The sequence below is a fragment of the Panthera leo genome, chromosome E2, assembly GCF_018350215.1.
Source record: "Panthera leo isolate Ple1 chromosome E2, P.leo_Ple1_pat1.1, whole genome shotgun sequence".
NCBI classification, from domain to species: Eukaryota; Metazoa; Chordata; class Mammalia; order Carnivora; family Felidae; genus Panthera; species Panthera leo.
In genome coordinates, this window is record NC_056693.1 from 28,413,859 (window position 1) to 28,430,876 (window position 17,018).

Sequence of the window (17,018 nt, forward strand, 5' to 3'; positions counted from 1 at the left end):
AAGACCTCATTTTTCTCTCTGCTTTCCCCGGGCCTCGTTGTGGACCCAGAAGGATTGGGCCTCAGAAGCCACAAAAACTGCCACCTCCTTCTGTCCTACGCCTGTCCTTCTCACAGCCCCGTTTGGTTGTTCCCGACACACCAGTGTTGTGTCTCCACTTCCTGCTTGCTCTACAGTAGCCCCTGGTCTGGATTTCCACCACTCTCTGTACAATACCTTCAACGCCATCACCTCTGTCTTTCTGCCCCACCCACCCGACAAAAACCAACTCTGGGAAAAATAGGGAACAGGATCAAAAGCTCTGGAGTCAGACGGACAATGGTCATTGTCCTCACCAGGTTGCCATTGACTTTGTTGTTCCTCAATCCCATGGGTATTTTAACAGCTACCTTTCTTGACCTCTTGGCTGTATTTCATGACGGTGGTCATATTCTCTCCCCTTCGTATTCTCCCGCTCCTCTGGGATTCCGTGCACAGGCTGTTTGTTGCTCCCCTGTGTGCATTTGGTAGTAGAACCTCTGGTTTTGAGTTCAAGAATAAAGACTACAGTTCTCAGACTTTTTTGCAACTAAATTTTGTAACTGAATTCTAGTCACAGGGAGGTGTCATGTGGCAGCTCTGGGAATCTTTTTTAAGAGCTAGCTTGTTTATTCCCATCGTCCATTTTTCTTCTCCATCTCCTCTTCCATTCTGCTTCCTGGAAAGCAGATGTGATGGCTGGAATTCCAGCCACCACCTTGGACCATGAGGACAAGCACAATAGCCTAGAGATGGTGGGGTGGCTGGAAGAAGCCTGTGTCCCTGAGGAACAGGACTTCCATTACAGACCTGGATACCTACATTTAGACTATTAAATGAGGAAGAAACCAACTTTTCACTTTTTTAAACCACTGTCTCTTGCAACCAAACTAATTCCCAAGTGAAATCAGTTTCTTGGTATCAAGCCCTGTTGGATATTCTCTAGCCCCTCTGGACCACATTTAGCAGTAGCCTCTTCCGAATCCTCCTTTAAAAATTGCTGCATTAAACCTGGGTACGCGGGACCTGTCTGTACTATCGCTACAGAATCTGTAAGTGTTTCAAAATAAAAAGTTTTTTTAAAAGACGGCATCGAGCTGGGCTTGGTCCTCGTCCCATTTCTTCTGCATGGCCTCACTTCCTGGGATCTCATCCACTGCCATGGCCTTGATTGACCATCTGTAGACTGTTAAGAAGGGCCTCCGACTACACGCCCCCAAACGAACTCACCATCCTACCCCAAAACTTGAGTTTCAAGCTTAGTAAAGGGCAATGCAATCCATCAAGTGACCCAAGCCAGAAGCCTGGGCCTGCTCAACCCCTTCTCCCTCACCCCTAACCCAATCCCTGAGACTTGCCGGTTCTGCATCCTAAAGAGAGGTCACCTCTACCCAAGTCCCTCCATCCCGGAGCCACTGAGCCGGACGGAGAGCCCTGTCCGCTGTCCCCTGGCCTGGTCAGCTCCTCTTACAGCCTTCTCCTGTCGGTCCCCAAAATGCGGACGGAAAGTGCGTCTTCTGGTGGAGTCTGACCAGGCCACTTGCAGCTTCACCCACCCAGGTGAAGGTTGGACAAGGGTCCAACTAACTCCCGGCCCAGCAGACCAGGCCTCAGCGAGGTGCCCCTGCCCACTTCCTGCCTCACTTTCCCTCACACCCTGACTCCCCTCTCCACCATGCCCCACTGCATGGTGGTCCTTGAACGACCGACGCCTCTGCTCCCCTCCGTCCCCGAAGCGGCTGCTACTTACCCTGTTGAGCCTGTAACTCGCCCTGGTTCTTAGCCTGCGTTCCCCGAGGATCCCGAGACACAGGCTTGAGGGCAAATTGCTGTTTGGGCAGAATGATGGCAGCAAGAGGCGTGAGGGGGCAGGAGAGCGAGCTGGGAGGTGACAAGCCGACACGAGGATGCGTCGAGAGCACTCCCAGAGCGTCCACCCGCAGGATGAAAGGTCGGAGCACGCGTTCACCGCTCCCAGCCCCCGGGCCCGCGTCTCGGGGGTGCTTCTCAGGGGGGTGCTGATGCCCCCCCCCCCCCCCCCCGGCAGGCTGTGTGCTCACAGGCAGGCCCCTGTGGGCCTGGAGAAGGCCCCGGGGAACTTGCAGGATGACAAAGCACAGCATGGGATGCAACTGTGCTGGGGCCAGGTGGGTCCGTGCTGGCAGCCAGGCTGAAATAGCAGGTGGCCGTGGCTCTGTGCTGCCTCTGCCCTTCAAGAAGACCAGCTCCTCCAGGAAGACCTCCCCAAGGCTGGAACAGATGCCCCTCCTAGGCTCCCCGCACATCATCTCACAGCTACTTGTCCTCCCTGCTTGGCTGCAAACTACTTTAAGGCACAAATGAGAGGAGGCGCCAGAGCTCAAAATAATGCTGTGGAAATCTGAGCAGAGAGGGACAAGTATAAAGACGCTTCAAATTTATAGAAAGCTGGGATAGGGTTTCAGCAGAGTCTAGATGAGCTTGGGAGGCCATGGAGCTAGGGTGAGAAAGCAGCCTGCTCCTTGCTCTGGGCCTTCTGAGATGCCGCGGTGCCAAAATCCCCCTGGAGGCAAAGCGCTGCTCATTTAATCCTCATGGCAACTTTGGGGGGCAGGTGTTCTATCATGTCCGTTTTACAGATGAGGAAGCCGAGGCTCTCTCTCCCCCGCCTCCGCCCCCTCCCCCCGGCCCCCACTGATTTAAACCCAGTCCGATACGACCTTGGGTCCAGCTTGAGGGTCCAGCTTGACCAGTCGTCCCAGGCTCACTTCCACCACCATTCTTGGTGTCCTCAGACAACCCAGTGGAATTCTCTGGAAGCCCGCAGTGGCTTCCCATATCATGGCGGAAGGTAGGGTGGGCGGTGGGGAGGGGGTGGGGGCTGTCGAGACGGCCAGAGGACAGGCAGGCCTTCCCATAAACGGCCAAGTATCCTGTGCCAACCCGCCAACGTTGGGGGGGGGGGGGCGCGCTTCAGATGCAAGGATTATGGAAAGCGAGAATACAATTTCCTGATAAAATAGAAGAGGCGATTAAGTTAATGAAGGATCATTTTGCTGGTTTGAAAACTATAATTAATAGGCATTAATTGTATATTTAGAAGTTTAGCGTGGCGTGGGCTTGGGGAGCCATCGTCAAACACAATGACGCCGTAGGTGCTGCATAATAAAGACAGGGCCCAGATGGTCCTCAAAGCCCCTAACGAGAGCTTTGCGAGGGGCTGCTATAATGATAAAAGATGCCACTCGCTGTTCTGCTCTTCCTTTAACGACATCCTTTCCGAGATGATGCTTATCATTGGTACTTTCATCTTCAGTTAAATAGCATATGGCCCCGGCTGATTAAAACCCCCTCCTGGTTTTAATCAGCGACTCGGGATCAGGTTTCTAATGGTGGCCGTGGTGGCCTTGCTGGTCCCGTGGTACGCTTTTCAACTACATCTACGTCTGGAGAAAGGGTGGTGGAGGGGTGGGGGGTGGGGGCGTGGATCTGGCCCTGTTTGCGTCCTGGGTGGCGGGACAGTCGCTAGGGCCCTCCTGGAATGACCTGAGCCGGGAGCCAGTTCCAAGGATGCCTCAGAGATCAGGCTGGGCTGGCTCAAGCTGTCTTCAGGGGACCGGGTTGGCTGGAGGCCAGGCCCGGTTACCCTTGGCTGTGGCAGGGAGGTGGGCTGTCAGATCCCCTCATTCTTACAGAAAGCTTAAAAGGTTGAGAGAAACTGTAGGGGCTGCTGACCCCGGGAGGAAGAGGAAGAACCACTTAGGGGACTCGAAGATGAGAATCAGACGGATGGCATCCGAATCCCAGCCCCACTGCCCAGAGCTGTGAGCACCCACCAATCTCAGACTCACTCTTCTCACTGCTGTTGGATGATTTCTGTTAGTCTCTTATTATCCCCATTGCATAGATGGCAAAACTGAGCCTCAGTCAAGGGTTGAAAGCTGACGAAACTCAGTTGGTGAGTCAGGAAGGAGGGGGGTCTGGAGAACATTCAGGAGGATCTGCCTGTTCTTCCACCATGCCACCCTCCGTCCGTGAGCCCCCGAAGGACTGGACCATGTCTGTCCTGCTCATGTCTGCCCACTCCAGGCACAGTGTCTACCTCTGTCAATCCTTAGTCGGTGTTTGGAGGAAACGAGGGATCCCACTGGAGGGGGCAGAGTGGACATCTGCCAGGGGTATCCAGCAGGTAGGCAGGAGAGACTTCCGTCGATCACCAACACTCTACGTGCTTCCCATGGGTCCCAGCCCCCTTGAAGTTTCTTGGGGCCACAAGATTAGTTTTGGCCAATGGACTACACGTGGGAGCGACTTGGTGGAAGTGTAAGAGCTTTTGCTTGTCTTTCCAGTTCTTTCTGCCCCTGAAGGCTTGTACTGAGACAGCAGAGCCGCAAGAGCAAAGCGGCCTGGTCTGCTGAGACATCGCGTTGTCCTGGAAAGTCACCCGGCTTGCTCTGGACTTCATGACAGCCGGGAAGCCACTGAGATGTCAGATAAGTTTGTTACTGCCGCATAACACAGCCTTATACTGACTACCTTGGGGCAGAGTTACTGAACTTGAGTCCAGGGCAGGGCTGCAGTCAGGGATCTGGGGATCTGGCCGGCATGGGATCCTCGCTTGTCAGGGTAAAGGTCACCTGGTCAACCTCTGCCCGCCTCTTGCCTGGCTCTCTTGCTTGGTGTGGGCCCATGGAAGAGGCATGGAGATCACTGTACCAGCCTCTGTAGCTCCTGAAGTCCCTGAGACACTTGTGAACAGGAAATATCAATAGATACTGATTGATATCTATCCAGGCTCTGGGCTCCCCACATCGCTTAAGAGTAAATACTCTACTCTCCTCACCGAGTATACTTAACTTACTTAAATGTCTAAACCAGTGGTGTTCAAATTTTATTCAGCATCAGAATCACCTGGAAGGCTTGTGAAATCACAGATCGCTGGCCCTCCATCCAGGTTCTGATGCAGTAAGTCTGAGGCAGAGCCCGAGAATATGCATTTCTGACAAGTTCCCAGGTGCCCCTGAAGCTGGTGGTCCAGAGACCACACTTTGAGAACCATTGGTCTGGGGCATCTATGGCCCTGTTCCTGGAAGACCAGGCCCTCTCCCAGGGGCATTTTGCCCTGGCATTTGTGTCCGTCCTATGCATGCTGGTTTCTACCCTGTTTCCACATTGGCAACCTTCACTCCCATGGCTTCCAGGAGCTCTCACCCACCTAGATAACTGAGGAGGTCCATGGAATGCCTGAGCTTTCTATGACGGATCTTCCTGACCTCTGGGGGATGACTGGGTATGGTTGTTTGCTTTGTCCCATGACACGTGGCCCCTCAGAAACTCAAATGCAGCTATATAATCAGGATTCCTTTGGTTGCAAGTGAAAAATCCTGAAAGAAATCTTGAAGGAAGATATTGGCTCTCGAAAGATCCAAGAGCTAGGTCTAGGGCCAGGCATGGCTGGATCCAGGAGCACAATCAATGTTGTCAGTGCTCAGTCTCCCTCTCTCCTGGCTGCAAGGTGAAGTGTGTCAAAATAAGGAGATGAGAGTAGGAATATCACGTGTTCCTTGTCCCTTCTGCCTCAGTCCCTGAGCCTATAAAATGGGACTGTTAAGTTCAGGGAGAGTGATATCGGTTGCAGGAGTCACAGGGCTATGAGGACTTTTGATCCATCCTTCTAGGCTGTCTCTTGGGTGGGAAGATACCCAGGCAGAGACAACCCCAGAGGTGTGACTTATCCTAGGAACTCTCTGTGTGGTATCCCACTGGAGCGAGCCTCCATGTCCCCATCTGAACCTGTGCCCTCCGACAGGGACTCTCCCATTGCCGGCGTGCAATGAGCCCGGATTAGTCAGAAGTGCTGTCCTCTCTTCTAGCACTGGGTCCATTTGGAGGCCCCCAAGATTCCTTCTCTGTGGTTCTGATTGGCTCACGTACCCGTCTCAAAACCAATCACCATGGCCAAAAGAATATGAGATTCCGCCGGGCCAGGTCTGAGTCACATGCACAGCCCATAGCTGGGCCCAGAGCTACACCTGGTAAACCAGATGATGGTGGAGGAAAAGGTGATGATTCTAAAGCAAGATTGGGATGTTCTGCCCAGCAGAAGGGGAAATGCGTGCTGGGAGGCCCACTCAACTGATGTCAACCACTGGCGCCAAATTATCAGCCTGCCTGAGACCCCCTCCTTCACCCCTGCCCCAGCCGCTACCCTTATCTCTCCCCTGCTTAAATCCTAAAGCCACCCAGCCCAAGACGCTCTGCCCTGTGATCCTCCTTCTTCCCGGAGAAAGGAAGGGGGCGGCAACCACATTCTCTCATTAGTCTTTCTGACATCTTTTGTCACCTATCAGGGGAACAAGCAAGTCCTTTGATCACAGCAAAAGGAGAAAGAGTATTTAAAACACGGCCTGTGAAGATTTGCTGAGCAGAAGGTGGGAAAGGCAGTCAGTGGCAGTTTTCAAAGCAGAAACATGATTTCCAGCCTCCAGACTTGCTTGTCTGAGGATTGCTAAGGAGGATTCGCCCGCAGCCTGGGTCTTTAAATGGGCCAAGGAGCCCTGATGTCGGGGGCGGGGGTCCCCGAGGGACTTGGTGAAGGGGGTTTCTGGGAGGAAAGTGGGAGGCCAGACTTTGATTCATCATGAATCACAGACGTTAAGGCTGAATGGTCAGCTGGGGGAGAGCACTGGCCTGGGGACCTGGAGAACTGGCGTCACCACTGGCCCTGTGTGGGACTCCGGACACGTCCCCTCCCTGCTCGGAGCCTCAGTGCCCTTTCTGTATGAGGGCCGGGACCTAGTTCAGAATTCCCCCCTTTCTCTCAGGATCCCCTACCCTTGCCGTCCTATCTACCACCGCCTTGCCATAATTTACAAAGATTCACTTTTCCCAACTTAATTTAATCAGGAACATTTATGTCAGCAGCATAAATGGGGAACCAAGGAAGCAACATCAGGTCCGTAATAAGAAAGATAACCATGAAAATAAACACCATGGAGAGCAGCATGGCATTAAATTCCAGCTAGATCATGTTTTGACGATTCTGGGAGCAACAAGAGAAGAGCTCCCTCTGTAAAAATCAGAGATCGGCAAGAAGGAGGTGGCTTTCCGGGGAGGCTTTCTCCTGACCACGCTTAGGAGGAGAGAAAGGGGATGACATCTCACTCTGGGGTTCAGGTGGTCTAAGGAATGAAGTTACTGGGTGGGCTGCACCCCACTCTGGGCTAAACTGGACCCGATGAGCTGGAGGCCCCTCCCAGCACTGGTTGTGCAGGTGGGCGCCTGGCCATCCAGGCGTGCCCTGCAGAATGAGTGAGCTCGTCCTGACGGTTCCTCAGGGGCCAGGGGGAACATCAGGGAGGTTCCCGCAGCCTGTCGCCTCCTCCCCTGGCCCCGCAGCCCCCTCCTGCTTGCAGGGCTCTGCTACTGCTGTTTCTCAGGTGTCTTCGGGGACCAGGGACAGAGGCAGTGATTCAAAGGGTTGGTTTGTCTCCTTCTCTGTTCCCTACTCCATCCTTCCCAGAAATCTCTCCCTTTCTGTTTCTCTGCTTAAGCTCGGGTGGGGTCTAGGCCCAGCCTCTCAGAAGGAGATGGGGGGTGGGCAGGGCACAAAGTCTACCCACCCCCCCTTCACCAAGGGATGCCTGTGACACCATTCAATAATTATCTATTGAGCACCTTCTATCTACCATACACCGGGAGAGGCTATGTAATTTATAAGGCCTGGTGCAAAATGAAAATATGGGACCCTTGTTCAAAAAGTACTGAGAATTCTGGGGTGCCTGCATGGCTCAGTTAAGCCTCTAAGTCCTGATTTCCACTCAGGTCATGACCTCAAGGTCGTAAGGTCAGGCCCTACGTGGGGCTCTGTGTTGAGCATGAAGCCTGCCTGGGATTCTCTCCCTCTCTCTCTCTCTCGCTCTCTCTCTCAAAAAAAAAAAAAAAAAAAAAAAAAAAAAAAATATATATATATATATATATATATATATATATATATATAGGTTCAAAGCTCTGTTGCCACTGTGAGAATTCTCACTGTATATACATATATATATATATATATATAATATTTTTTTTGAGACAGACAGTGAGAATTTAGTGAGAATTCTGACAGTGGGAACAGAGCCTTGAACCAAGGCTGGGGCCCTTCTAGGTAGGGGGCATGTGGGATTGCAGAGGTCAACCACCTATGACACAGGTCCTCTAGGTACCAAGGGCAAATGCCCGGTGAGCTGTGTGCCAGAGGGTCTCACAACGGAGAGAGACAGTGAGCAGACTCCAAGATGATTTCCCAAGGGGATACGGGCCACTAAAGAAGTAAGTGGTAGATCAGTGGGGTCTCAAGACAAAGAGGTAGACTTTGAGCCGGGAGGTGAGATGATCCGTTTCCGTTTGGAAAGTTCTCTCCGATGGCTGTGTGCAGAGAGCGCAGGGGCAGGGGTGGGTGGGGGGAGGCAAGTCAGAAATCCAGAAGGTGCCAGAGTTGTCGGGGGGCTGCTGGGGCCAGGCAGGAATTGTGGGGGCGGAGCAGGGGTGGGGTCCAGGGCATGTTTGGAGGGCCAACCAAAAGGATTCCCAGATAGATTCAAGGCCCGCCGTCTGCTCACTCACCCCCCAGGAGTGGCCGCGGGTGCCCAGGGTGAGACAAGGAGGAGACAGACCAAGGAGGAGACAAGGAGGAGACAGACCCACCACCAAATAGAACAGTGTGAAGGACTAGAAACCTGCTTTTAGGGGGGCCCATGCAGGGTGCTGTGGGGTTCCGCGATAGGACCAGAGGGGATGACGGTGATAAACTATCATTTGGTTCAGTCCTGGACACATTCTTTCACAACATCCCTGCTGCCACCACCCAGTATGCACACAACCCACTCATGCTGGGGGTTGAACTGTGTCCCCTGTAAAGATCTGTTCAAGTCCTAAGCCCCAGTACCTGGGAACACGCCCTTGTTCAGAAACTGGGTCTTTGCAGATGTGACCAAGTTGAGATGAGTATATCCTGGATGGGATGCACCAGAACCTGATGACTGGTGTCCTTCTAAGAAGAGGGGGCATTGGGACACAGACACACACGGAAGGGACAGGACCACGGAAGGATGGAGACACAGATTGGAGTGGCGTATCTATAAACCAAGGAACCCCAAAGATTGCCACGGGAAGCCAGGAGACAGGCATTGTGCGGGTCCCTCCCTACAGCCTCAGAGGGAGTGTGGCCCCGCTGACATGTCGATTTCAGACTTCTGGCCTCCAGAACTACAAGAGAATCAATTTCTGTTGTTTTTACCCTCTAGTTTGTGGTGATTTGTTATAGCATCCTTAGGAAGTGAATACAACTTACAAAAGGAGAAACTGAACCCCAGTAAATGGAGGAGGGGGCTCAGGGCAGCCGGTGCTCCAGCCCATCCCAACGACATGGGCTGGAATCCGGGAGGGGCCGCTCCCCAGAGGAGAAGAACCAGCTGCTGTTTCCAGGAGCCAGGAGGCGAAACCCAGAAACACCCAATGCCTGACTCCCACGCCTGGACCTCTCTGGCTCCCTCTGGAGCATGGTGTCACATCTGCAGACACCTGCATCCCATCTGTCACCCTAGGAGGTAGAGGAGGCTGTGAAGACGCCAGGGAAAACTGCTGGGGGGGGGGCGGGGAGGGGGTAGCAGCTCTGCAGGAAGCTAGCTACACGAGGACTGTGCAGTGAGGTGAGAGGGCAAGAGTCAAGGGAGATGATCCCAGGGAAAAGAGTCCAGGGTCCCAGTGGACCCCCAGCTAAACACAGCAAATTGATAAACACGGTCTGGAAATCTAATGACTGAACAATCCTATCCTAGTGGCTAGGTGAGAAGCCAAGAGCACCATTTTGAAAAATGGATGTTAAAAAACATCAGGTTTATGCCTTCTTTTTTAAAAAATTTTTTTTTAGTGTTTATTTATTTTTGAGAGAGAACAGAGACAGAACATGGGCGGGGGGAGGGACAGAGAGAGAGGGAGACACAGAATCCAAAGCAGGCTTCAGGCTCTGAGCTGTCAGCACAGAGCCCCATGTGGGGCCCGAACCCACAAACTGGGAGATCATGAGCTGAGGCAAAGTCAGATGGTTAACTAACTGGCTGAGCCACCCGGGCGCCCCAGGTTTCTGCCTTCTTTTTGGAATGAGTGTTTTTTTACTCATCTGAGTTTTTTACTCATTTTTTCACTCCCTGAGCAAGCCCAGGGATGGGAGGCAGGAGATCTGGGTTCAAGGCTTGGCTCTTCTACGTGACGGCTCTGTGACCTTGAGATTATATCCCATCAGCAAAATGACCTGACTGGCTCAGCAAAGCAGTTCTCAAATAGTGCTCCTTGGAGCCCCAGGGGTACCTTAGCGGAAGAGGTACCTGAGGCAGAGCCCCCTGGCCTCCCGGCCTGAAAAGCTTGGCTCTGGTCTTTCCTGTGCATTGGGTTTCTGTATGAAATTTCATCTGAAAAAGACTCAGTGGCTTTAAAAGACTCTGAAACCTGAACTGGATTCGCTCTGGAGTCCCTTCCAACCCAAATATTCCAAGAGTCTCTGTCAAAATGACAAACTCTATTCCAATGCATTTCATTCTGTTTAGCAGTTATTGCAAAGCATCCCTTCTGCTGACTGCTTCCTGTCGTCTGGCATCTTGTTCATCCATAGGAACCATGTGCTTCTGGGACGTGCTTGCTACTGAGCGTGGTCTTCAGGCTGGGGAACTGGGTGGCCCTGAGGGAGAGGAGGAGGCAAGCAGAGGGCTAAAGCGGGGGTGATAATAGCACCTACCTCATAAGGCTGTTGTAAGGGGTAGGTGTGTAAGGGGATAGGTGTGTAAGGTGCCACACCGAGGGCCTGGCATGAGCGCTGTCTGCAAACTATGCATCAGTAGCCTCAGCGGCAACGGTGACGTGGAGACTGCTTGGAACCTGAAAAGGAATCCAGCAAAGGCCGGGGTGTGGGGCAGACTGGCGTTGCTCACTTCCCAGCCCGGGCCTCTCCTTTCAGGAAATTCTTCCAGCAAGTCCCCAGAACCCTCCACTCCCCAGCCCCCCGCCAGCTATCTACAGGCAGTGTATCAGCTAGCTACTTCTACGTAACAAACGGCACCCAAATTCAGTGGTTTAAAACAACGATTTGTTATTCAAGTTCACAAATCACATGTCTGAGGGTTGGCTGATCTCGACTGTGTTTGCCCACCATTTGGTCTCGGCTGCCCTTGGCTCTGCATCTTGAATCTCTCAGCCTCCAGTAAGATACCCTAAGCATATTCTTCTAATGACAATGGCAGAAGCTCAAAAGCACAAGTGAAACACCCAAGGTCTCTCGAGGCCAAGGCTTGGAACTGGCACACTGTCCCTTGTGCCACATCATATTGGCCAGAGCAAGTGTCTGAGACAGCCCAGGCTCAAGGGCTGGGGAAATAGACCCTGCGTCTTCAGTGGGGACAGCTGCAATGTCACATGGTAATGGCATGGAGACAGGGAGAGGGGAAGAACTGGCACCATCTCAATGTATCAAGCACGATTATTTTAACGAGGCACCGTAGGGACCTCTCTGCCCCCCTGGCTGATTGTTATTCCTGAGTATCCACCTTTCACGACTCCTTCCTGTGGTTTCGGGCAAGTGTGGACCTAAGGTCAGAGTGCCACGCTAGCTGGGTGGGTGTAAAGTGTCTTAGTCTGCACTGTTCACTAGTCGGAGCCCTGAAGTTCAAGTAATCACCCCACCCCCTACTCCGTGCCCAGTGGTTTAGCACAGGCTGGGGGCCGGAGCCTTGCGTTCAAATTCCAGCCCTGAGTGCCACCACACGTGGTGCATAATAAACCCTGAATTCCTATTTGCTGCATCTAACCATTCTTTTATTGAAATACTTTTATTGTGAAATATAACGCAAAGTCCATACATATAAGTGCACAGCTTAACCAATTATTACAAAGCAAATACCCTTGTAACCATTGCACGAGACTAAGAACCGAGCACTACCCACAGACTGAGATCCTCGCCACCACCTCCTCCCAAGTAATCGCCAGTATCTCGACTTTCGTATTAACTCCTTCTGCTTTTTATTTTCTTTCATTTTAGGGTTTTTGCCATGTAAGTAAGCATCCTTAACCACTATCCTTCAGTTTTCTCCTCTTCTTGAGCTTCCTTCACTGGAGTCACACAGGCTGTGTTCTTTTGTGTCTGACTGCTCACACTCGGCCCTGCTTGTGAGATTCAGCCGCTTTATTGTGTGTCAATGTAGTCTTTTTCATGGCTGTATAGTATTCCAATTTACGAATATATATATATATATATATATATATATATATATAATATACACATATATATGAATATAATGTTTTATAGATATAACTATTATATATATAAATATTATATGTATATAATATATAATGTATAATGTATAAATATTGTATGTATATAATATATAATATATATAATATATTATATATATATACATAAGTTTTAATATATACCTATATGTTTTCCTTAGTGGTTGTACAAACTGACACTCTAACAAGCCAGGTCGAGTTCTCTTTTCTTTTTCCTACCACTCTGTCTCCCTCTTCCTTCCTTCCATTGTCCTTATTCATCTGACCTATGCTTTATCAACAGCCCCCTCACCAGGCCCTGGGTAGGCAGTTAATGGCGAAAAGAAGTCAAAGTGCGTGGCGCATCCCCTCCCCCAATTCTGTAGGCAGATGGATGAGAAGCCCACAGCACCACCTGGGGCCTCAGAAGGTTAGGGTTAGACTCGCTCCTGGAAAGTCATGTGGCCCGGCCCCTGGGGGTACCTGTGCCCCCTCCCTCGATACTTGTGAAAGGGCCCTGCCCCCATACCGAGGGAGACTGACTCCAGCCCCCTCTCCCTCAGAAGCCAGCAGGTTAAAGGTCCGACCACAGGAGGCAGGACCCTGGGCCCGCCAGCTCCTGGAGCTTCTTCATGCCCGCCCTTTATTTCGTGCGCCTTATTTTGTTTGCAGTTACTGTGTTTGCCTGCTTCCTTCTGATAGCCCTGGAGGTGGGGGGTGGGGGGTGGGGGGATGTGGCTACAAGTAGACCTCCTTCCGCCCCTATGCGTCTCGGTGCTGCGGGAAGAGGATGCGGGAACAGAAACGAGAAGTGAGGTCCTGAACTCCAAGTGGCTACAAGTAGACCTCCTTCCGCCCCTATGCGTCTCGGTGCTGCGGGAAGAGGATGCGGGAACAGAAACGAGAAGTGAGGTCCTGAACTCCAACCCCTCCGGGGACCCCCCCAACAAACATCGGCAGAGCGGGGCAGGGGGGGCAGTAAAGGAGGCAGCGAAACGTCGGCGCCTTCCCAGCACACCACTTGCTTAGCATTATTTCAAGCCCCTTTGAACAGTTTTTCAAAGTTTTTTTTTTTTTTTTTTTTTCTTTTTGGAGAAATGCTCAATTTCTCTTTGGTTTCATTCCTCTTCTCCAGCACCGCGCGGAAGCTCTCGGAGCCGTCAGGGTGGCAGCGCCATCTGCCGGCCGCTTTGTAAATTGCGGGATTCGGTCCCGCCTCCCTCCGGAAGGGTGTGATGCAAAGCGGGGGCAAGAACATTTCAATAACCTCCAGTACAATACGAGTGACCAATAAGCCCATGAAAAGTGTTCATACTTACTAAGAACAATTAAGCCACGGATACCACTTCTCATCTTTCACACCGGAAATAGTTTAAAACTGCTAACGTCCCAACGCTGTGCGGAGTGCGTTAGCACAGACTCCCTGGAGGGAATGTACTATTATCAAAACCATTAAAAGTGCTTATGATTCAGAAACGCCAGAGTCAGAAATTGCCTTAGGAGCGTACAAATACGAAAAGACATTGGACCCGGGCACTTGCTGCAGTATTGCCTTTAGTGAGGAAAATTTGGAACATTACAAGATGGTTAAAATAAATTAAAAATAACATGGAAGAATATGATATATTACAGGAAAATGCTCATGATAGATCGACAAAATTTAATCATACTGCAACCATGCTTTAATTTTATTACACTCGGTATGATACTCTAATGGTAGATACATGTCCATGGTGGTTACATTTGTCTCACCCCCTAGAAAGCACAACACCAAGAGTGAGCCCTGACGAAAACTGTGGGCTCTGGGTGATCATGATGTGTTCATGCAGGTTCATCAGTTGTCACACATGTACCACCCTGGTGAAGGATGTGACCACGGGGGAGGCTCTGCGTGTGTGGGGACAGGGGCTCTATGGAAAATCTCTGTATCTGCCACTCAGTTTTGCTGTGAAAAGAAAACTGATCTAAAAAAAAAACAAAGTCTATTTTAAAATTTGGAAAACAGATTACAAAACAATATGTTAAGACTTATTTCTGTTGAAGGCTGGGCAAGCTAATTGTGGTCGCGGCACTTGGGGACAGGATCTGCCCTGCCTGGCTCCTCAGGAAAGGACATGTGGGTGTTTCGTCCATATCCTACCAGCCAGGGACTTCACAAGGCCCTGGAGGGGGATCCACTGGGATTGCCCAGAGGGAAGCATATGAGCCTGGTGTCGCTCCAGCCATCCTGTCACCAGGAGGAGAGCCCGAGGGAGAGGCAAAGCAGGGGAAGCAGAAGGAAGAGAGACAGAAAGTGAAAGTTAGAGAGAGACCAGATGACGAGGTTTGATTGTTGGGATCCAACTTGGCTTGAAGCTAGTCTATTCCTGGATTTTTTGGATAATAAATTCCTCCCCTGCTAAATTACCCAGGGTTTCTGTTGCTTGTAACCAAAAGGGTCTGTGCGTCCTAAACACAAGCTCCCAGCTTGTCCACTTTGCAATGAGCCAGTCACTGGAGGTGGATAATGGCACAGATGTGGCTTGCCAGGCATATTTGTCAGCACTTGGAGCCCTTCCTCGAAGTGGGTACCACCAGGGTGGTGCATCGGGGAAAGGGCATCTCGGGCCCTTTCTGGGCCCAGGCCTCAACCAAGGGTCCCCAGGGATGGAGTTTCCTGCCTCGAGGGTGCTTCTGCTTTTCTTCTGCCTAAAATTCTCCCCTCCCTACCCTGTAGTGCCTCCTTAGCTTCTCCTGTGGCTCCCTTAAATACCTCTTCCTCTGAGAAGCCTTCCCTGACTAGCTGGCTGAGGGAGACTATTTGGTCTCAGGCTCCATTTGCTCTGTGAGTGACTCCCTTCTAACCTCAGTGTGCTCAGAGACTGGGGCTGTGCCCTTCCCTGCTGTGTCCCCAGGTCTTGGCAGGGTCTGGCAAATAGTGGGAGCATTGTCAATCGCTGTTTACTGAGAAAATGAGAATGTGCACAGATAGATGGATAAGGCTGGTAGGAACCTATTCTGGGAGCAGACGATGAGGCCAGGGCTCTGTGCAGGGCCTCTTTGGGGGAGCAGCATTTTCTTGCTCATACTGGGGGGCAGGGCACAGCCAGAGGACGTGTTGCAGATCTGAGTTTTGACCGAGCTAGAATTTTCCTTCCAATTGAGGGTCTTACCTGAAATCAGGTATGAAGCCAGGACCTGGAGCCTAGCTACCACCTCCCAAGTGGGGTGTTGAAAGCCAAGGATGTCAACCAAAGTCAAAACCAGGCCCACGACTGAGTTGCTGGGGAGCCAGCAGGGCTGAATACAGGGCTGAGGGTGGGGGACCAAGGCCATGGGCCAGGCAGCGGGGAGTAGGACCCCAGATGGTAGGGGACCATGCACAGACAACGTCGAACGATCCAGCCTACGTGGTCGGAAACTTATTTCCGTTGGCAGGATTTTCCAGTCCTTCTGAGTAAATCGAAGAGAAGTCTCAACTTGGTGTCTCTGTCTCTTTTCACAAAGAGCCTCTGGCGGCCTCACATTCAAGGCCTGTCTCAGACAAAGGCCTGTGAAGTGTATTAACAGCAATAGGTTTCACTGTGTTTATTTTTACGCTACCTTTCTAATTATAGCAAGCGATTCTGATTTTCCATTTATAGCGGTAATAAGAAGTTTCTTTTTCAGGCAAATTTACATAAGTAAAAGGAGACTGCTAAAAGGAAAATGGTAAGTGAATGTTAGAACAGGTGGTGGCATTGTGGGGCCCCAAAGAGGGGGGTGTGTGGGGCCGAGCAGGAGGATTCTGGGAAGGCAGCTCTTTGCAGTTGCTGCAGGAAGGACAGGAAGCATCTGGAGAGCCCCTGAGCAGGTGCCCCTCCCCCACCAGCAGGTGGCATGGGAACTGGCCTTGCAGCTCCAGGACAGAGTCGCAGCCAAGGGGACATCCAGAGCCAAGGCCACGTGGACCAGAGCCTACTCTGACCTGAGCCTCCCGGCCGGCCGGCCCCCGGCCCAAGCCTCAAGACTGGCCCTGCGCCCCCAGGTTCAGCTGGGTGGCCCCCAAGGGCCTCTTCGAAGGGATCATTCTCTCTGCCCTGCCTGCCAGACCATAGGACTTTGATGTGGACACCCCAGGTCTGGTCCCGGAGCTATCCCTGTCTCACTGTGTGACCTTGAGTGAGTTTCTTCTCCAGGTTGTGTCCCACCTAGAAACAGAGGTGAGTGACATGACCTTTAAGGGTCCTTAAGGATAAGAGGACCAGGGACATATCCCTACAGTCTCTTCTCACTGCTCCCCTCTGAAGTAGGGCTCGGTGGGGAACAGGTCTGAGTTTCATTTCCTGCTGTGCCTGTCATTAGTGGTGGGACCTTGGGCAAGTCACTTAAGCTATGTGTCTGTGTGCTTATGTGTAAAATGGGATAAGAATATCTCCGGGGCAGAGCTGGACCGGCAGTGCTGAGGAAAGCCCTGGACACACAGTCGGGCTCCAAAAATGCTCTGGTTTTTAGCCCACAGGCAGCCATTAGAGATGCCATCTTCCCAGCCTGGCTTGGGGCAGGGTAAGACACCTGCTGCCTTCCTAAGCAGCCTGACCCCTGCGGATGGGAGGGAGGGGCTGCTGGAGCAGGCTTCCGTGGGAATGAGCCCCCAGCCCACTCAGGCTTAGGGGCCGAGTGCCCAGAATGGGTTCCTGGGTGTGGGTGAGGCTGGCATGATGCTCCCACCGGGAGCTCCTTGAGTCTTGGGACTGTGT